A 23465-nucleotide genomic window follows, 5' to 3' on the forward strand; every position below is an offset into this window, starting at 1 on the left:
GGCAACTCTGAACCACATCAGCTCAAAGGAAAACATCCACTTTAACAAAATATTTTAAAGGAACCATTCTTACATAACTTTCTACTGAGAGTCCTAGAAGAGTTAGCTGTGACCTTTTTGCCAGTGACAGCAATTTTTAATGAACCTGATGGTGATAATGATGTTTCAAAACACTGAAGACATTATGTTTGAAAAAATAAATAAACAAATGGAGCAGCAGAAATCTGGATATTTACAGGTTTATTAGTTATTGTGAAATAACATTATTTCCAGACAAAATAATGGAAAACAATGTATGAATTAATCCATGTCAATCAAGTAGGTGTTGTAAAACAAAATCAGGCTGTAAACTTTCAGATTACAAATTCACATAGGTAAGGTTACTTAAAGATGTGCGTTACCTGGGACTAATGTTAGTCATTTAAAGTAATAGAACACAATATTCTGATTAGAAATATTTTCTTATCTATGGAGTGCTTATTTGGATATAGAAGAAGCTAAATGAGAGCTCTTGAATAATGATAGGGAAAATTCAATAAAAGGGTGTGTTCCTAGTGGGCTTCTTTAAGGATTGTTACTGCCCGTTACATTATTCAACATCATTATATTCAGCAGGAGTAATAAGAAGAAATTTCCTGCTGATTTAGAGATTAGTGGAACAATATAACATGATGGGAACTGGACATTTATTATGAGCAATCTATTTGTTCAATAAACTGGAACCCACTGAAAGAAAATATATTTTAATACAGGGCAGAAGAATATGTCTCCAAATGGCTATTGAAAGACTAAGCTATAGCAGATGGAGACGATGGAGAAGATATAGAAGATGGAACCTGAGGTGCAGGTTTCTGTTAGTTGGAAGGTTTTTAGAGAGAAAAAATAATCTTTTAACTTTCTTGTCTTTTTCCTTTGTCCCTAAGCCTCTCTGACAAGAGAACAGGCACAGGGCTAGCTGAACTTTACATTTGCCCAAGCACAGCTGACCTTTTTTTTAAATGGAAAATCTTGTGTCTATGGTCAAGAAAGAAGTATGGTTCAAGCAACAATTAACTGGTTCAATTACACTGGAGTTTTGACTAGATTTCTGGTTGTTCCTCCTAGTCCTAAACTCTGTAAATCACAAGCAGCCTAATGTCTAAGAGTGTCAGCAGGGAAGGAGATACACATTTTGTTGCTTAGCCTTTTGATGTGTTTTACTTTGAACACTGAACTCCAGAAATTTGGCTAGCAGTGACCAGACTTCAGCCTATGCCCTGGCTGCAAGGCTGCAGAGACCCATCATGGTTTTGCTCACCCACTGGCAATGAGGCTCACCACCCTGGCCAAAGTGTCCTAGCCTGTACAGAAAAGGTGGAGGACACCATCCTACAGACATTCACCCATTCACAGGCCGGTTCTCAGAGCACTCTGCTGGGAGATCAGACATGCCAGTTATAACACACAAAAGGAACCACCTTCCAAACAAAGGTTTTTGGATCCTCACTTGAGATTTGGGCCTTCTTGTCACCTTCCCCCATCCCACCTTGGATATGCCCCCAGATGCCTTAGCAGGTCAGAAATTGTACCTTGGTACTTCCCAGAAAACGTGTCGCATTACTGTTCTCCTTCCCTTTGTTTATTTCAAAACTTTGCAGATGGTTTGAATGAACTGTGAAGAAGAAAGAACATGAAGTTAATTCCTAGAAATCTTAAGGGAAAAAAAAAAAACTATTTAATACAACCCAAGTTTTGTCATATACCTACCATGTGAGAGCAGGGTTTATTTTCATATATCCCACTCCTGGCACATTCTCAGTGCTTTATGTAAGTGTTGCAATGTCATCATCATTGGAATACATATTCTTTGCCAGTGTGTGTGTCAGTAAATTTTTTGCCTTTTTTTGGCATTTTTGCTCTATCTTCAAGCAGAATGGATGTTTTATCTGGTCTGTAAAGTTCTTTCAGATCTCTGTAGTTCAATAACTTGAACTTATTCTTGAAATTATTTACAATCAACACTTCATTTGTGTGGCTTTTTCTAATAAGGTAGCACTGAATCCTTGGTAAATACATAGAACTTCTATTAAACTACACTAAACCAAAGTTCATCTAAATTCTCCTCAGTTCTTCGCTGATTTGGAATAGCAACTCTTGAAAGTGTGCCTCTGTTATATGCCCCTGCTGTTTGAAATTTTTGGATACTTTTGAAATTGCCTTGCTTTTACTTTTCTTTTCCCCAGCAATCAATAAAGGCTACTTTAGCTTGAACATTTAGCTTAAAGCTTGAACACTTGAATCTTAAATGAAACATATTTAGTATTTGAGACTCTTCTAAAAATTGATGTTCAAAAACATGAAGGACTTCCCCAGCGTGAGATGGCACATCTGCTCCACAAACTTAGCTCTAGTGTTTACTCACTTTGTCCATTTTTCTCCCAGCACCTATCCCAACCCCAGCACCTGCAAAGACAATCCAGACCTAGAAGCATTAAATGGACAACAGCAATGTGTATCGCCAATTCTAAAATCCATGTTATGTCAGGAAAGGACAGAAAGGAGGGTCTGAAAAGTGAGTTGACCTTGAAAAAAATAGCCAAAATGGGCCAAGCCAGCATATGTGAGAGATCTTCACAGAAAATGTAATGGCAGCACTGAAACATTTAAAACAGTCAAAACAGGAAAAAGAGTTCAACTTAAGTGTAATCATGCCACAAAAGTTGTCCGAATAGTTCTTGGATCAATTCTTGTGATGCTACTTAGAGTAATGTCAGAGCTTACTGGTCATCTTCCAGAGAATCTACCAGCTGCCCGCTATCAACATTGCACTGCTCCTACACTCATCTTTTTCTCTTCATTACAAATCTGACTGCTATTGCTTTAAAAGCTCTTTTCCCCCAAACAGCAGAGAGGTCCTATTTTTGTGCAGTTATGTTAAGAACAGCCATTTTATTAGCAAGTACTTGACCTGTTGCACATGCTTACAACTAAATGAATTCTTAAGTATTTCAAATAAACTATTCTTAATTATAACACTATTAATATGTTAGTGAAAAAAAGATGATGATGATGTATTGTATCCTAAGTAGTACTATACAGTGCTACTTGGAAATAACATTTATATGAAACACACATTCTCCCTGACAGTGTAGCAATCATTTTGCACTGTTTAAAAATGCATCCTACTGGATAGCATCCAAAGAGCTGGTATTGAAGGACACAGGTAAGTCTGCGGCTGGGTGCAGTAAAGCAAAGGGAGTATAAAACTGATAAGGGAGGGTATGGAAAGGACCTTAAGCAATTATCTAGAAACTCAGTGTCTGGCTCTTACCCACCTTGCTCTTTCAGAAGTCATTGGAAGTTGAGCACCATCACTACAAAGAGCAAGACATACCTACCCAGCTGATGTGTAACTGCAAACCTGCACTTGGAGGCACTGAGTGATAATGTGAAAGACACCATATCATTTTAACACTTTCATAGATATGGCTAAAGGTTTTTTTAAAATGGTAGAGCATCATGGCAAGAAACTCACTGTCCTACATCTTTACAAAATGCAGGTCACTTCTGCAAAGAACTTGTCACATCAGTCACTACATAAAAGGAGAAAAACAGAACTGAAAATCTGGATGACTGCAAAGGTTCAACTATTTCTGACAATAATTGGCAGTAGTGAAATGCATATGCTGTGGATGAAGTCCTGGCTTCACTAACTGTGACAGCAGATCTTTTAACTGAGCTCTTTACAGATTAGAATTTCACCCTAAATAAATGAGCCACAGATAACTATATGGAGTTATTATAAAAGAAATTGAATGCTGAAGCAAAAAGATAAACAAGCAGGAATGACACAAAACTTACCACATTTTACTGATTCTCACAAAGCAGGGGTGCCTTCAGCCATACCTCCTGACAGAGTCAGAGGAAAGAAATAAGGAGGAATCATTTTTCAATGTAACTGCGTTCTTACACGTGTATGTTCAATTATTACTGTATTTATTTTACTCAGTTAACTTTCTGCCTGTTGTCACTACAAGCAATTCGGAAATTCAGTCCTAATTCAGAAACCTTTTACTTTTCAGACTGTGAGTAAATTCATCCCTGATTGAGGAAAACATATTTCAGGCACATCCTGTGATGCACTGTGGGGCTGTGGCACATAAGTAATATTTACAACTGTCTGACTGAACTGGGAACTTCTTGTGCAAGAAAATGAGTTGTTCCCATGGAGCACTGGAAAACATCCATAGACAGGCATGGATTAATGGGAGCGGTGTCTATGACAATGGCATTTCACTACCCACACCCCCTCTGTGGCACCCAGTTCTGGTACCAGACTGTGGTCATGGTCTCATCATGCCACCATCCCCTCACTCTACACAGGGTGATGTGCAGGTGGATCCTACCTGAGATGAGATGCTGCATCTCTTTACTGGACTCAGTGACACTAAAAAGGTAGATAGGACGTTAGGTGCTAAACATAATTGATTAATGCTAGCAAGGAGAGTTGCTCCATCATCCTATATACTCTTGGACCTCCCAATGTTCAACTGGTAAGTTTTACATTTTTCCAAATAATTTCAGCTTTTCACTTACATTTAGAGAGAGAGGAAGGGATGGGAGGAGGGAGGGGAGACATTCCACAGCTCTGGCTTACAGACCACACCAAAAAGTTCTCAGCACAGCCGCGAGCACAATCTGAAACCAAAGATAATTTACTGCGTTATTTCATTACAGAATAAATTGTTTATGATACTTTATGAAACACCCACTCCAATGTCCATGAAAACAGAATCTGTATTTATGAGGCAACACTTATGAGAGGTAGTATAATTTTAGCATCTTATACTTGAACTATGCTAAAAATGTATTACTTTGTCATCAGGGAGCAGTTATAGTAAAAAAAAAAAAAAAAAAAAAAAAGATCACAACCTTGAAGACTGGATAGTTTTGGGCTGCTGAGAACTAGGCCAGTTTCAGCATGCTGTTTGCTGCTGGTCTGGTGGTGCACAATGGAAAAGCTACAGCATTCACCCAGCCTGCTGCCGCTTTGTCCACTCAGCCCTCTGCAACCTGCCTTCACTCCCCTGCCAGCTTCCACCAGGCTCTTGGACATGGTCTGTGGCTTTTGAAACCCTGCAGCAGCTACAGGGACGGTGACAGAAGCTAAAGGACTCATCTCCAGCTCGATGACCCACTAGGAAACCCTCTGGGTCATACTTCTACCTGGTTATTGCCTGGTTAAAGGCGATCAGCAAGGGGCAGCTGTGCGCTGGCTGCGAGGTGATGCGTTCCCATGTGTCAGCTTTCTGGAACATAGCGGGAGCAGCTGAAATCAGTCAGAAGTGTTGAAGTATGTGCACAATCATCAGAAAGCAAGGGAGAGAGCCTCATCTAATGAGAGGGAAGGTAAATAGAGCCTGAGAAACTGGAAACATTCTTTGGTTTGGCTTACAGCGGGGCGGGCGGGGGGGGGGGAATCTTAAAAGGCATTGTGCACAGCAGAGAGGCCATTCATCACGGGGATTGCGCTTCCTCAAGTACAGTAGGGACATGTGGAAGCCTGTCATTTTTCAGGCCATTACTCAAGAGCTTTCCAGAATTTCAGAATATGCTGACCCCTCCTCGAGACCCAGGTGACACAGCCAGGCCACAGAGGGACCCACATGTGTAGGTTACTCAAAGAGCTATGTTTGGATGGAGGAAGACATCACTTTTCCAGGCCTTGGAAGCCCACCGTGAATTCAACACCAGTGCCCTGCCTGAGTTCGCACAGACGGCTCTTCCCAGATATCCTGCTGGCCACATGCATGAGATCAGTAACCTGGGAACTCGACGAGTTGTAGATGGGTGTCTCCTTTCTGGGCACTTTCCATGTGATCCATCAGATGCTGGAACTGATATATCCTGCTATGGGAAGCATTAAAAAAAATTACAGATATGTTTTAGAACCAGTGGACAAACTGTTGTGTCTGTATCAACTTCTAAAAAGAGCCGTTTATTTAAATGTGAAAAGTACCTCTCTGCCTTGGCCTTTGAATCTGCAGTTCTGGAGCCCAGAGCAGTGTTTGCATTGTATAACCAGTGATGGGCTACGAAATGGGAACTCTGCACATCTGAGGGAGCTGGAGAAAATAGTCTAAGCTGACACTTGCGTATTAGGGTTTGATGGGTTTTAAAAGTAACAATTGCATACAAAGGATCCTGGTTTAGGAGCAACACCAGGCCCTTATCTGTCATTTCACCCCATTTACTAACACTGCCCATGCAAGGTCCTACATACAAATCCAGTCTTCACAAAACCCCACCAAATTAAGGCAAATTCACTCTAAAATAAAAATCTTTCACCAAATCCCCAATGAGATGCTAAAAAGCTTCAGTAAGCATCAAGAAACAGGTCGAGCAAAGTTTTTTTCCACCTGTGGTTTTGCCTGTAATGTATAGGTAGCAATCATATTTGTTCCTACATTTTTGGCCCCCATTTCTCTGTTAGCAGTGCAGCAGACCTGTTCTGCTGGAGGAGCAGTAGGAGGGAAAGTTTTTCCAAGAAGCTGTACGCATTAAAATGAACCAACTGCACACTGCACTCAGTTATGCCAGCAGGAGCAGGGCTTTTCTTTCACAACACCAGCCACGGGTGAAGCTCAGTGCTGTTTTCTGCAGCCCCATGGGTCCATCCACGAGTTGGCATCAGCTGCATATCCCAGCCTTCAGCCAGCACAGCTTTCTGTGGCCACACAGTTGTCTAAATGAAGAGAGGGAAGTTACAGGGGAGAGCCATCAGCTCCACACAAAGCTTCAAATGTTTTTCCATGTTTATAGCATGAACGCCTTTGTAAAATCCCAGGTACAGGATGAATGCTGAAAACTCCATTTTGAAAGGGGGAGGCAGAGTTAAGGAAAGTGCTTTTGTAACTGCTGCCACAAGCATTGCTGACAGCTCAGTGACACTGGAAAACCGAAAGGAGGGAGGGCAGCGCAGAGCCTGTCAGTTTAACTCTTTATTGGAACTTGTTTAATGGGACTTTATGTTCAGCCATGTGAACTTTGAAATACCCAAGTTCAAATTTTGCCTTCAGACTTCCCATCTGTTCTTATTTCATCCTCAGACTTTCCATCTGCTCCCATCGAGGCCTTCCTAATGCCATGCCCAGTCAGACAGTATGGTTTTACCAGGTGCTTCTGTCTTGGAAATTTTATGGTATATAAGAAACAATAAAAATTTATGTTGTACATGGTACCTGTGTTAATTAATTCCATTGCACAACAATGTTTTTTAAGAGATATTGTCCAGAAAGTCTGTTAAAATCAACTGTAGACAAATACTGCAATATTTTATAGCTCCTAGTGCCAGATGGGTTTGGAGTTCAGACATTTGCGCTAATGCATTTTGTACTTAGGTGCTGTGCTGGGAAAAATCGACTCCTAGTGACAAAAAGTTAACACAAAAATATTGCTGTTAGCTAGGGGCAGCAAGTGCAAGGTGGAGGTGTGGTTTTCTGTACTAATTTTTGTTGGAAAGGAGTATCTGATAAGCTGTTAGTACGCATTTTACAAATTAAGAAGAAAAAAAAAGTGAAAGATCTTATTTCCTAATGCTAATATGTAAATATTTTTGTGTCTGGAAGAACAAGAATGTGCTGGCTAACAACCAAGGATGTGCTGGATAAAATCCCCTCCACCTGTTCATAGGGCCATTGTGCTAGAAGAGAAAGATCACAAAATAAGCAGTGTTAAGTCCCTCATCATAGCCAGTTTAGTAAGAATAATTAGTGTACTAGAGAAAGATTCACTGTCCAAGGGCACTCCCGTAATTTCTTGCCTCAAATCACTGAACTCAAAGCCAACCAATATTCTACACTCCAAGTGCACACAGTGGGTTACACACTGGGGCTTTTTTTGAACAGGGTTTTTTGTTTGCTTGTTTGTTCCACCAGGCTGGGTAAACAAGGCTTTATGCCAAGTGAGAGTTTCCTTCTATCGACTTTCCCCTCTCCCAAGCTCTCCAGTGGCTGTGCCTCTTACATGTAAGGAATCCAGAATGAGGCCAGGGATTTCACATTTGAACCCAAACACTGTTAGATCCCAGACAACAAGGGCTTCCCCCCAACAGCAGATTTAAAAGCAGCCTCCTGCAAGAGGCTCTGTCATCTCCATCTTTGCAGGAAGCTCCCTGATGGCCTAGCAGAATTTGTTTTTAAGTGGCAGCTCCATCATGAGGGTTAAAAGGTGCAGAGCTGTTGACAGTGGAATGGCCCTCAGCAATAAAAATGGAAAGAGGAGCTTGTCTGAGATTCATTTTCCTCAAAAAAGAGGAAGGAAGACAGGGAAAGGACAGGGGGTGCAGACCACAGTGTCTATTCATGTGAACATAAAGCTTGGATATTATCTTGTCTTACAATTTTTGGAAGCTGACAAACAGTTACAATTAATGCAGTTCATTTGCTCAGAAATTCAAATGGAAAATTATATCATTGTGAGAATGGGCATTTACAATAACGTTGTGATTCAAGAATACTTTTGTGAATAAAAGAAATAAGTAGAGTTTCCTGCTATTTGTGCTTTTATAATATGTCATGCCTATAAATCTTCACACAGCTGTGGTTATTTGTCATGATAATCACGAATCTTCATACTTTCCTCAAATTTTAGCGCATGTGATTTGTTTCTGTAAATGATGCCAATACTGCAATTATCTGTATACTTTATTCCATATTATTTTGTTTTTAAAGTCACAATCTCACTCAGAGAGAGAAGAGATGATACCTATGTGAATTATTGACTAGTTATGATGCACAGATAAAGACTATACAGATATAACGACCATCTTACAAGCAACCCACAGATTAAAATCAGTTTTCATAAACCAGTAAATAAATATTTATGCATAACAAATGTATTCACGAACAGACAAAAAAAAGGCTAAATTTGCAATTAATATTTGTGTTGAATAATTTTGATTTACGAATGGGGACATTTTGTTCAAGTTCTCTAATTATCAGTTAGTTTGCATGTCCGCATACTAGAATATTCTAATGCAAATTGAGAAAACAAGTTAATATCAAATGCTTCCCATAAATTTTGAGGCTCTTCATCTATTCTTTGTCTATCAAAAAATCTCAGATAATGCACTATTACTTAGTTGCAGGTAAGCATCTTTCTAAAATTGACACATGGTTTAACTTTAATGGCTATTACTATGATCATGATCCATTATCATTTCACTCATTGTTCTTTATTTCATTAATGATGAGGCTGAAGAACTTTAAGAATTAGTTGTAGGATATGAAGCCTTTCATTTCTGACCATTTTGGACACATCCCAGGTCCACAGTGGCCAAAAATTGCTACCATCTGTTGGCCAATAAGCTACAGTGTGTGAAATTTGTGGTCAAAAGGAGGCATCTCTCACACACTGCAATTAAATATACTCCCAACTTGTCATGTGTGTAATGTGGAATTACTCCCAGAGAAGGTGGTGGAAATCCCATCAGATTTATGAGTGCAGTTGAAGAAACCACTGACAAAAGCAAGAAACCGTACGTTCCCAGGAGCAATCCCATACCAACAGCAGAGGGTTGGAGAAACCTGATGAGTCCATTGCTGTGATTCTGCTGCTGGTTATAGCTGATTAATCTGAATAGAGACCTAACACTGAGGTTACTCTTTTATTTTTCCTTTTCTCTTTTGGAATACTTGCAAGTTCTCAATACAAAGCTTTTCTGCTATATTTAAAAGAATGTAGAATAGATATAGCATAGATATTTAAAAGAAGGATATACTCCATGCAGCTTCATTGCATTTTACCATAAAGAGGTGAAGAAGCCTTATACCAGCTGACTGTATGCCATATGGGTAGATATAAATGATTACAAAGAGGAACTAAAAAGGGCTGATCTATGCATGAATCTACACTGAAAAGCTAGTTTGACTTAATTTCCTGGTCTTTCCAGGAAAGATGCTAGGAGATGTGGCCTGGAAATTCAGAGCAACACCTTTTACCTGTAAGCTACAGAGAATTACAAGATGATTTAGGAGCCTCCCAAGAACCAGCACGAGGTAGATGAAGGTGAAGTTATTGTTCACCCACCTCTGGGTAGAGTTTATCAACACAGGCTGGCTATGACCTGCTCCCCGAAGCTCACATCTCCTGTCATTTAAATAAGGCTCACGAAAACCATTTTCATTACCCCAGAAGTTTACTTATCAAAGTACTGGCTTATGCATAAACTTCTGAAACATGTTAATAGAAATTAACACATGGTTCTGTGGCTGGTGTCATCACTGGGCACCAGGCTTGCTGGCATCGGATGGGATTCATCTTTCCCAAAGGGGGAAGAGGGTCCTTGGTCATGAGCTGGCAGGACTCATTGATCAGGCTTTAAACTAGATTCAGTCGGGGAGGGGGATATCATCACGGGTGCTGGTGATGAGGTACGGGATGACATGCCATCCTGCTGACACCAGCTGAACACCAGACCTGGCAAAGGATGCCCAGAACCTAGAGAGGGAAAAGAGCTTAACAGGAGAGCTGCCGTAGGCTCACATGAACAAGTTATAGTTGCTTCATCCGGAAAGGCAGACGCATTAGGAGCCCAGATCAAATGTCTCTATGTAAACACACACAGCATGGGGAATAAATAAGGGTAACTGGAGGTGTGCCTGCAGTTGCAGGGCTATGATCTTGTCACAATTACTGAGACACAGTGGGACAGCTCTCATGACTGGAATGAGGCCATGGACAGCATTGTGCTTTTTGGGAAGGCCAGGCCAGGAAAGCGAGGTGGTGGAGTTGCTCTTTACATGAGTGAGCAACTGGAATCTGTGCAGCTCTGCCTAGCGGGGGATGAAGTGAGATTGAGAGCCTACAGGTGAGGATTAAAGGGCAGGCCAATAGGGGTGACATTGTGGTGGGTGTTTACTACAGGACACCGGATCAGGAAGAGGAAATGGATGAGGCCTTCTACAGGCAGCTGCAGGTTGCCTCATGTTTGTAGGACCTGGTTCTTATCGGAGACTTTAACCGCCCTGATATTTGCTGGGAAGACAGCAAAGACAGCAGGAGATTACTGCAGAACATTGCAGATAACTTATTTGATGTGGGTGGTAGGTGAGCCAACAAGGAGAGGGGTGCTGCTTGGTACTAACAGAGATGGTCTAGTTGGAAACATGAAGGTTAAGGGCAGTCTCAGCTGCAGTGATCATGAGATGTTGGAGTTCAAGATCCTGCTAGGAGGAAGTAGGGCAAAAAGTAGGACCACAGCCCTGGATTTCAAGAGAGGAAGACTTTCCCCTGGTTGAAGAAGATTGTGTTAGAGGTTATTTAGGCAAGCTAGACACCCACAAACACATGGGACCTGATGGGATGCACACAAGGGTGCTGAGGGGGTTGGCAGATGTGATTGCTACACTACTTTCCATCATCTATCAGCAGTCATGGTCATCTGGAGAGGTCCCAGATGACTGGAGACTTGCTAATGTGACACCCATCTATAAGAAGGGTCGTAAGGAGGACCAGAGGAACTACAGGCCTGTCAGCCTGACCTCAATGCCAGGAAAGGAGATGGAATAGGTCATCTTGAATACAATCACACAATGTATGCAAGACCACTGGGGGATCAGGCCCAGTCAGCATGGGTTCATGAAAGGCAAGTCCTGCCTGACCAACCTCATCTCCTTATATAACCAGGTGACCCACCTGGTGGATGAGGGAAAGCTTAGTCTACCTAGATTGCAGCAAGGCCTTTGACACAGTCTCTCACAATATTGTCCTGGAGAATCTGGAGGCCAATGGTTTGGACAGCTACACTCTTTGCTGGGTTGATCACCTGACTTGATGGCCAGGCCCAGAGAGTAGTGGTGAATGGAGTGAAATCCAGCTGGTGACCAGTCATGAGTGGTGTTCCCCAGGGGTCAGTGTTGGGACCCATCCTCTTTAATGTCTTTATTGATGACTTGGATGAGGGAATTGAGTGCAGGAATAGTGCAACCAGCAGGACCAGGGAGGTGATCGTCCCCCTTTACTCTGCTCTGGTGAGGCTGCACCTTGAATGCTGTGTTCAGCTTTGGGCCCCTCACTACAAGATGGACATTGAGGCCCTGAAGTGTGTCCAGAGAAGGGTTACGAAGCTGGTGAAGGGCCTGGAACACAAGTCCTGTGAGGAGCTGCAGAGGGAACTGGGGTTGTTTAGTCTGGAGAAGAGAAGGCTCAGGGGAGACCTTATTGCTCTCTGCAACTACCTGAAAGGAAGCTGTGGGGAGCAGGGGGTCAGCAGGTAACTAGTGATAGGACTAGAGGGAATGGCCTCAAGTTGAACTGGGGGAGGTTTAGTTTGGAAATGAGGAGACATTTCTTCTCAGAAAGGGCAATCAGGCATTGGGACGGGTTGCCTAGGGAGGTGGTGGAGTCACTGTCCCTGAGGGTGTTTAAGGAAAGCTTGGATGTAGTGCTTAGGGACATGGTTTAGTGGGTGACATTGGTGGCAGGGGGATGGTTGGACCAGATGATCTTGGAGGTCTTTTCCAACCTTAATGATTCTGTGATTCTTCCTGCTGCAAATTTGCCATCTTCAGCCCAACCTCAACTTCTCTCATCTTCCACTCAGATGTGCTGGCTGAGCTGCCTCCTAGCTCACTTCAGCCAAAAGCAGCTGTGCTAGCTTAAACAATTCAAATAAGTAGGTTTTTGTTTCCCCATCTTATTTTCAATTTTATGGGAGGGTAAGCATAGGTGAAGGTAGCAAATACATGATGAGAGTCTTGGGAATCCCAGAGTTGAGACACCTCACCTGTGAATATGTGTCTGTGTGCAGAGGGCTATCATCAGGGGCCTTCTTGATAACCCATTGCAGAGGGAGGTCTTCGAGACCTAATGGCCTGACCAATAGCAAAATTAATCATGTTGAGTGTACCTGAGTATTCTGAGGTCACAACTTCTAACATACTCTGACTCTGTTGTTGGTAGGAGACCTCAGCTCAACAGAGAGGCGGATGGAGCAATGATGTCACTGCTCTGGGCAGCTGCAGGGGCACAGGAATGTGCTGGGGGAGAGAACAGTCTGGACACTTCCACATCCCAGGTGCCAAACTGGCATTCGCTGGTTTCCAGAGTGCTATCCTCACACTCCTTATTTTCCTTCAGCTTCTGCTAGGGGCTACCTCTTCGCTGACCCACACGTCTCCTCCCTCCAACTCTGTAGTAAGCAGCTTGCACACCCCTGCACCCTCCTCTGTCCCAAAACAAACAAGAAGAGAAGCTCTCTTTCTCACACGAAGTCTGGCTTTCTCCATGTGTAGAAAGGAGAGTGATATTTATACCCACATGCCATAAAATCTTAAATTTCACACAGGAAATCAGAATCTTGGAAAGTGCATTCACATAATGACATCTAAAATAAGTCATTCTGTCACATTGTGTCTTCTAGCTTTCTTTGCCTGAGACAGCAAAACAAATTGTGAATTCAGCAGGGCACATAAGGGAAAGGAGGCAGATGATCTATTTGGATAGAAAATAAGGGTGCTACAGTCCTTTTGGAGGTGCCTGGCAGAAATAGTTGCCACAGGTAGCAGACCTTTGGTGAAGTCATGAACAGCTAACAGGTTGGGTCCTTGTTAACATGAGTGGGTTCATAAGAACAGTTCATCGGTCAAGCATGGGAAAAACTAGCAAAAACAGAAAAACATGTTTGCTTACACCCCAAACTAGGAGAAAAATTCTCTACTAAGAAAAAAAAAAGTTTTCCCCTGCTGAAGCATCAGTGAATGCAGAGCAGGATGGGGAACACAGTTCATCTCAGCCCCACAAGTACCTGTGCTGATTGACTCTGGTTATATGCTTGTGCTGCTCTCTCCCACATCACCCAGATCCTTTACCTGCTTTCTGTCATGGAAATATTAAAAAGTGCCCATCTTTCTGCAACACAGGGCAAAATACAATCCCAACCTCACCAATTTTCTTTCACTGAATTGTATTCTTCCAGACATGTCATAGGAGCTTTTAAAGTATTTTCTAAGTTTCTCAGTTACCCAGAGGAGTATTCCTGTTTATTACATTAACCCTATAAACCACACCAAAAAATAAAAATAAAAATCCGATGCTTTTAATCCCTGTCAGTTTCAATGTTTATCTTGCTTCCTGTAAATTCTAATTATTCCCTAGGAAACACTTTAAGTTTAGAGAACTTCTTGATCACTAACACTCTGTCAATATATTATGGTACTAGATTCAAAATGAATCCAGCAGGAGATATATCAACTCAGTATTTTCAATTCAGGACGAAGACTTTCCTGAAATCAAACACATCATCATAATTTTAGTAATTTACGGTGACTCTCTGGGACTTAAAAGTGAAGTGAAAAACATCAACACTGTCTTTTGTTATTGCTCTGTATTGTGTAAGGATGATGGGCAAGGTTTATATGACAGCAGCTGTTTTATAATAGAATCCTTTTTTGTTTTGTTGTTTCCTTTTTTTTTTTTTTAATAAATAAAAATCCTCCATTTCTTTCTTCTTCTTGGAGAATTTTCCCAGCAGTGGGTCACTGAGGGACCAGCATTTGGAGCATCTTTCAGCACTGACCACTTCTAGTTTCTCAAGGAGAGTCCATGAGTGTCTGAGGATTGTTAGATTTTAAGTGAGTCAAAGAGAACCACAAGAGACTTCTGCCTACTGCGGTATGAATGGGACATCTAGATTCCATAGCTGATACCAGTGAATAGTGAATATTTAAATATGTATTAGTGGAAGACTGAATCAGTGTGTGAATCCATCCAGACTCATTAGCAATGCCACAGACATAGAAAAGATAAATAGTACTCCTCGGAGTGCAGCTTCCACCTCAGCTGCTTGGGCAGTCACTCCAGCAGCTCCTTTAGCTCCTCAGGAATCACCTCTCCTTCTGTAGACAAACATTTATGGCCAATGACAAGGTTTTCAGTGCTGTCCTACTTCTTGATTCTCAAAACAGATTACATTAACCCCACGTTACTGGTTCACCTTCTGCATGGATAAGCTCTAGTTGGGATGTCTAGCTAGACTGAGATTTTATTGCCATAAAATGATTCTGTGAAATCTTGCCTAAAATAGATTAAATAAATTTTTGCCTAAAATGGATTAACATATTTTTTAGGGATGTTAAAAAAGTGAAGGAAGCTGAAGCCATAATCATGGAAACGGTTTTGAAAAGTCTCCAGAAAACTGAAGAACACAGATGGATTTGGATGGCTCCTGCAGTGAGTGCAATTTTGAACACCAAACTCCGTGTCTCCTGGAAGAGACTGATAAGGACAGGCAAGGGTTCTTCACTTTAGAAAACAACTTCCAGGGACTGAAAAAAAAAATACTGCCTTTTGCATCTGTACTGATTGCTTAAACAGAATAAAATATACGAGGGGCATTCACTTACTTGGTATTACTCTCTGACTCCTGCTTTCCCAGATCTGTGACTTGACTCGAGAGTGGGGGCACCAAAAAGCAGCAAGAACTTCTCACTGATGTGAGCTGCCAGATTCTGTACAACCAACACATTAACAATTTCCATGAGCCAACAGAGTCAAGAATCAGGTACCACTGGCATGTGCTGTCCTCTCTATGCCAATCAGAAGACAAATGTTTTTTGGTATTAACAGTAATAGTGCATTCCAACATGCCAACACTATCGGCCTATCGAGATCATCAATGAATGTAAGGAATGTAATACCACCAAGGAACCCAGTACCACCACCATAAGGGAGAATTCTCTTTCCAGACAAGAGCCAATTCCTGTGCTCCACACAAATTTGGTTTAGAGATTTACAGGATTATGTAGGAGATCAAGAATTCATGGCAATACTTAAACCCAGCTTAAGTGAACAGGCACTTCACAAATTAGTTTTCACTGACTGCTGATCCTTTCTTAACTTCCTATCTCTGCTCCAGTCCTGCCTCAAATCCTTACTCCTGGTACCACTGTGACTTCTCATCTCATTGCTGCTCATCTCATTGGGTGCTTCTCTAGTCATAGGGCTAACCTTGTAGCTTGAGCTGGAGTATCATTGAACACTTGTGGGACCTAAATTCTCATACATCTTCACAAGTCCCTGGTTTGGCAAAACAGGTGGAAGCAAGACATATAACCTCCTGATATTTCATAGATGAGCAAGGATATCCCACATAAACCTTCATAGGAGTCTGATTTATCAGCCCACTCTTGATTAATTCATCACAAAATTCAGCACAAAAAATAAATGGGGTAATGGAGCTAAACACCTCTTAGGGTTCAGGGTTCATTTAGGCATCAAGTGGGTTGAGATCCAGATCTTTCTCAGACTGAACCCACATCTCAGGTCTCAGGGGGTAGCCAGTAGGAATAAGACTGCTGAATTGCTGGGATAGTGTCATTCTCCCTTCCCTTCCTCTGAAGCTGGGCCACAGAGCATAAAGACAATCACAATTCATGACTGAGATGAAAACATGAAATAAAAAGCATAGCAGAGGAGGTGGCTTAATAATTTTCAAAATCTGAAATAGATTCATAATCTTTCTTTGAATTTTTGGAGCCAAGTAATTCAGGCAATCATTTAACTCCCTAATATACATGAAGCTGATTCTCATTTATGCTAATGTCCTTTATGTCCTGCATTAACAGTTCATTTAAAGCTGTTTAAGGTCCTTTTACATCTCTAAAGTAGTGTAAAGGAGCCATAGTATAAGTCAGTGTAGGCTGGAAACATTTTCTCCACTGTTATTTATTCAGCTTTGTGTGGATTTCTTTGGTATGGAAACTATATGAAGATTTAATTGAATGTGTCCCCAAAAGTCTTAAAATATTACTACGGTAGATAATCATTTCCAAGAACTGTTCTCTAGAATTATTTATGCACCAGTTTTGCTAAGGACACTAAGATTTTGCAAGTGAATATGAATTATCATATGGAATGCTTGGGCTTTTGCCAGGATTTACGTGAAATGAAAGCATTTACATAAATGAAAGGGCTGCCTGATTTTTCTCATGGCTTCCTTGTATACTTGGAAAATTTTGCCAAAATGTTGCATCACTGACTACTTCATACTTCTGTCCAGATCATATGGTGTTCAGTTCACCTCTGTGCAGAGAACTAGCAGGGTGTGTTTTTCCCCTGTTGGGTATAAGGCGACTCCAATCAGTGTGCCATGTCCACGGTCATGAATTCAGACAGGGTTACATCCATCTTTGCATCTTTGCTGAGGTTTTTGTAGACTGAGAATAGCCCAACCAAAATTGATTCCGTAATGGAGTGCTGCTGTAGAGTTTTTCAATTTCTTATTGCTAGAGCAAAGAGTTTGTGTGGCGATCACTGTATAAGAACTTTGCTGGTAGATTGTTATAAAGCGTTTCATTTGGTTGTACCGAAGCAAGTTGATCTTGCTAAGCTTTCGTCTCAAATGTAAACTATTTGAGCCACTGTAAATAAGAGCATCTATGGGATAAAATAACAATTGCTTTAAAAGGAAAATGTAGTATTTGCCTTCATGTAAAAACAATTCATCTGTAAAATCTCTTTTTATCTCCCTTATCCTTCATCCACTGGGCGTATCCTGCAGCTCCAACTGCTGAAATGTGGCACTCAGTAACAATGCTATCAGCCATACTAACTCAGAAGTCTTTCAAAAACCGAATTGACAAAGGAGGACACTGATTTTAGCAGCATCTCTAATGCAAATTTTTGATTATTCTGAATTTCCTTCCCAAAGTAACCACTCTGAAAAGCTGCTCCTTTCATGTGGCTCAGAGCTATCTCAGAGTCTTACCACTGATCTCTGTGGGGCCAATTTTTCAAATTACCAGTAATTCTTGGAATAAAAACATGGTATCCCACTTCCAGCAATGCTTTACAAATGCTCTGGCTTCCTTTGAACTAAACGTTCCTTAGGCTCCTGCATTATTCTTCTATCACACTCATATGTCTGAGAGGCTGAGTATATAAAGCAGTTGTTTATTATCAAAAGAAGGTAAATGTCTACTATTAGAGACAGATTAAAAGTATATACTAGGGCCTAAATTCATTCCACTTAGCTACAGACATCAAAATAAGGTGCATTAATTTGCTCTAGGCTGCCCATAGAATCAGTGGAGAGAAAAAGGCATTTACTGGAGGCAGAAGTCTTTACATAAGACCTCCAGCATCACTGTCTGGGAAAGGTGATAGGACAGTTGTATGACTAAGTCAAGGTGTCTGAGGTTGGCATGAATCAGGATCTGAGTCTACAACAGTGAAATACGTTTGATTCTTAGGACATTAGATACAACAATTTTAACATATATTTCTGTTATGTTATCCAGCCTGAAAAAGCAGATTTTCAGTAATGAGCTCACAGAATAGCTTCAGTTGGAAGACACTTCTGAAAATCAAGTAGTCCAACCTCCTGCTAAGAACAGGGGGCATCAAATGAATTTGGTCAGAACCTTGTCCATTCGATTTCTGAACATGTCCAAGGGTACAGACTCCATAACAATGCTCTGATTTTTATTTATTTATTTATTTATTTTTAATAAGTGGGGTGGATAGCTAATATTGCACAGAAATATCCTGTGATCTGTCTGTTTAAGGTTGAATATAGCAGGAGAGAGGACCACATGATAACTTTTTCTGGACTGGTGAAAGATCCACTTTTCAACCAGAGTGAATGCAAACTTTTGACTAAGTAAGTATACTGGCAGGTGAGCCAGTATGAAGCCATAGTACAGTGCTGAACGTTGCAAAAATTTACTGCATCTAGGATCACACATAATATTTTGAAGATGTTAGCACTTACATAGATTTGCATGGACTGTGATTATGAACATTCCTATTGGAGCCCCATCTTATTACCATACCTTCAGGAATAAATCAGTGCTTCTTCACATGTTGAAAACACTTTGCCTTGTCTAGATTTGCTGCATGGGAGGACCTACCTATCAATAGCACCCCCCAAGGCATGTATGCCATTATCTGAATTAAGTGACAAAACAAAGGATTAGTTGAACAATTCTTTCAAGGGTAAAGCCTGTGTAAAAATTTAAAAGGACACAAAAATATAAACAGTAAGATCCATGTATCCCAACAAAATTATTTTTATCCATGTGTCTGACAACTTTTTTTCCCTTAAAAAAAAAAGGGAGGGGGGATCAAGTACTGCTTCAATAATCTGCACAAAGTTATAAGGCTCTCTGGTGTAGGCATTTTACTGGAAAAAATAATAATTCTATTTGCAGGGTCATGGATGCTGTTATGAGAGCTTATGGACAGCAAATATTTCTTGTCAACTTGCAGCATTTGTTTCTGTTACTTTTCCTAAAAGCCGCCCATGCTGTCTCTTTTACAAAATTAATCTGAAATTTCAAAGACCACACACTTGGCTTTTCCATTTACTTCTCTCTCTCCTCTCTCTCTCTCTTTTTTTTCTTTTTTTTTTTCCCAGAAGCCCCTAAAAGGGAGAGGAGCCTTGTTAGAATTCTTTCTTTCCAGAATAGAGTTTGAACTGGAATTCCACTGGTGAAATGTTATTTTGTGCTGGCCAGTATCCATAAGTTCCATCTTCATATTAGAAGTTTATCGTCTTGCTTAAGCTAGAACTGTGTCCAGCTGGGGAGATGCCATTCACCTCCTCTCATCATCTTACTAAATATTCAGAGAATGAATTCAAACTGCTAAAAATGTGTGGCTCATAATATGCAGCTTGAATTTATAGTAACACTATCCACACACTAATAAGGAATTTGCAAGCTATAAAGATAATTATCTTTGTCCTTAAAGATTTATGTCCTTAACCAGGCCAGTTCCATATTAGCAATGATATGCTAAGCAGTCACTTATTTCAAATTGCCAATATTTTCCCTAGGCTTTTTTTCTTTCTTTCTTTCTTTCTTTTTAGCAAAATGCAAAAAGCTCAGAAATTCAAAATGAAATTGAGGTTAAGATAGAAGTTGGCATAGTAACTATTAGTCCATACATTTTCAAAAGCAACCAATTTAAGCCTGTTATCCCACCAAACAATTTGAAACAGAAAGACCTAAATAACATTTTTGCCACTGCCTGAAAATGATTAAAAATCTTCAGTAAATTACTCTTTTGGTCTTAATAATATGTAAATTTTCATATGATCTCTGCTGACAGTCCACTGTTTGAGATCAAGTCTGTTCCTTGGTGCAAAGTCCTGCAGTTTTGTATGAAAAAGAACATGGCTCTGCACAACTCAAGGACTTCCTCATGTGAAGGCTCACAGAGCAAATATTGTGGTCATGTTTTTAGAGACTAATTAAAAGTGTAGTCCTTTGAGAACTTGACACTACCTAACCACTTGACACTACTTAACCACAGCTTTGATGTCAATAGCAGAAGTGGTAGGTACAATTCCCCCAACCCTCCTTTAAAAATTAACAATCATCTGCTAAATCAGGTCTCACTTTGAGCAAAACTTTATTTGCTAACTAGCTCCTCTGTGAGATTGAGTCCAATTAGATCAGCCATGCATTTGGAGGGTTCAAAATTTCTAGATGAGTTAGAGATGAGAGAAACTAAGATATGGAGATAAAGGCCCAGATGTGTTTTTTGTTGATTGAAAACAGTTAATCTGGGGATATACCCAGAGAGCTCCCAGCCACCCACGTGGTGGCTGTGATCTTGGGAGAGCAGCAGTGGCCTCTAGGGTCCCAAGAGCTTGAAGAGTCATCACCTTCCTCTCATGGTGAGACCTGCTATGACCACTACTCCTCTCAAATCCTCAATAGCTTTCTGACAATGAGCATAAAATATGGACATCTCAGATGCTTTAGCAACAGTCAGAAACCTCAAAGGAGATGAGCGCTTCACTCCTAACCTTCTGTTTCTCTCATCATGAGCCCCCATGTGCTTCTGTCTGTATCACCTTCATATCTAAGCCTCCAGCAGTAAGCATGGGAGTATTGTGGTTCCTTCCAAGCAGGTGAAATACTGTTTATCACTATAGTTGCTCAGGACAGTATGTTTTATTTTATACCCCAAAGGTAGATTCAATTTGGAATACATTCTCTTTAAAAGTCAACCCCTCTGGTGCAGTAAAATACATTAGGTTTGATGTGTTTGGCTATGAAAAACTTTCCTTTTGCCAAGGCTACATTGTCTGAAGTCTCAAAGTAGGAGTTATCATTTTATTTGAGATGAAGGGCAGAGTAATTTGTGGTGCTTGGGCATGACACATGTAATTTTACACTTTATCTGTAGGTGTGATACTGGATTCTGCCAAAGCCGGCACCTGGTATCAATGTTCATTCTGGCATTGGTTCAGCAGAACTCACAACTTCTGAGGAAAACCATGCATTTCTGTATAGTAAAATAACCTCAAGTGTCCAGAGATAGGCTAACATTAGAAACGGGTGACCTACCCAGAAATCTGCAGGTGACAGAAAAATAGAGGGAAGTATGCCTCTGGGGCTTGGGGGTATTTTTTGCTTAAGGGATGATGTGGCAAAAACCACTGATATGCATCTCTGTCTAGGTCTTAAGAACTGTTTAAAGAAATTTGCTCATACTAACATTTTAATGCACTATTTATCCTAGAGCACATTAAATAAAACTTCATTTTGCTCTTGGGAGGTACTTTTCCTGTTATCTGCCTGCCATAGCTATTTGCTTCTGGCAAAGAGATACTTGAAGAGAAGGAAGACTTTCATCACAGTTTTAGTGGACTGAGAAGTGCAGCAGTCTCCAAATAAATGATGTTTCTGTGGGCAGGCTAGGCACTGAGCATCAGGGGAGATCATTATTTAAAATCAGTGCTGAGAAGGCCATTCCTAGTGTCAGTGCTAGACTGAGTCATTTAAAATCATTCCGGGAGCTACTGTAGAACAAGTTTACCAGATTCATACCCCTGATCCGGACTATTAGCATGCAAGTGCATGATCCTCACAGAGAGAGACATTGCAGAGTCTGGTCCATTTTTTGAGCTGAATTTCCAGTGAAATAATCCATTATAGAAACAGCCACTACTTTAAAGCTGGGTCAGCTAGTGAAAACTGACAGACAGCCTTATATTTCCATTGCAGGATATGAACTTTGTTATCCACATATCTGTACTTTTGAACTGCAGCTTTTATATAAAAACAGAGGTGTTAAGCAGTACATAAATGGAGGTGACTGATTTTGCAGCAGGTCTCTGTACAAACAACTATAAAGATAGATGGCACAGGATTTAGCAGGCCATGCTCAGAGTACTAGCTATAGTAGCATTGTCTCACATCTTTGAATTTATAGAGACATATCAGTGTAATGAGAGAATCGATGATTCATTTCACCCACTAAATAAAAGAAGTATGTTCCAAACATCATGACTTGCCATTAATAAAAGCACCTGTGCTTTGAACTAGATAATCAATAACACTCTCAATTTTGAAATAGGTTTTTATACATTCTACACACTTTTTTTTCCTAACTTTATAGCTTTGTTTCTTGCTTCTTCATAAAATCAAGAAGAATCGAACACTGTAATAGTGAACCTGAATTTATCTCTGTTTTTCCACTGCAATAAATTGCACGTTTGAAGATCAAAGCCAGCATCTCAGAGACTGAGGTTTAAGTGTCATTTGGCAACCTGAATAAAAGTTGAGATATTTCCTTTAAGTGGTATCTTTAAACCTATGTATTGAGAAAGTGCTTTCTAACCCCCTCTGCAAATACCCAGAATAGAGCAATAATAAACCATAAATGGTTCTTGCCACCTTTCCCTGCAACTCTTGCCACTGCATCTACTTCTACTATAAAACAAGCTGTGAGAAAATTTGACACCCTGTCTGACAAGTCACAATGAAGCTACACAATTTAGCTGCACGGTTTTGAGTCTCTGGAGAAAATGTGCAACAATTCTGCAATTGCAAAATGTCACTGGATAATATTTGAATATTAAGCATCTGAAAAAGTTATGCATGTCCACGTACACTAGAATTGAGATAGGGAGAGGGAGTCAGAAAAAACATGCTGTAATTGTTTGCATATTCTTACTGATGTTTATTCATTTTCTCTGGTTGAAACTCTACTTGGTATGTGATCAAAAGCAACTATATAAAGGAGTTTGCCTTCTTTAAGAGCATTCCTTCCATTAGCGATAGTATTAGAAGACAGGCCAAAGAGAGGATTTCTGAATGGAAACCTTGTTGACAGTTGTGGTAATCCAGACTGCAGTTGGCTATTTTTCCATGTGGTTGTTGGGCTGGGATTTTTGTTTATGGTTTAGGTTGATCACATTTTCATGTTCTGTACAATCTTTGACAGAGAGTTTTAAACTAGAAAAGCACAGCTGTAATCAAAAATATGCTCATATCCTCAGTTACCACAGTCTTAAACTGCTTTCAGGAATTATTATGCTATGCAATTTCTAAAGAATACAGATACAAAAAAAAAAAAAATGTCCATAACACCTATTATCAAACTCATCCGTAACCTTTGTTGCAACACTATTCAACTGAATATCTGTAAAGTAAAATTCTGTCAATGCAGATCATTGTGAGTGCCTCAGA

At 40.4% G+C, this 23465-nt stretch overlaps 1 long non-coding RNA gene across 1 annotated transcript; it reads right to left on the bottom strand.

Moving 5' to 3' along the window:
• Positions 1–493: 493 nt before the first annotated feature.
• On the bottom strand, positions 494–5829 carry LOC118245911 (uncharacterized). Its single transcript, XR_004778016.2, has 4 exons — positions 5717–5829; positions 4576–4677; positions 3841–3888; positions 494–1651 (listed from the first exon to the last, which is right to left on the bottom strand). It is a non-coding gene; the product is annotated as an uncharacterized LOC118245911 (long non-coding RNA).
• Between the last annotated feature and the right edge of the window lie 17636 nt (positions 5830–23465).

Source organism: Cygnus atratus, chromosome 1, assembly GCF_013377495.2.
Source record: "Cygnus atratus isolate AKBS03 ecotype Queensland, Australia chromosome 1, CAtr_DNAZoo_HiC_assembly, whole genome shotgun sequence".
NCBI classification, from domain to species: Eukaryota; Metazoa; Chordata; class Aves; order Anseriformes; family Anatidae; genus Cygnus; species Cygnus atratus.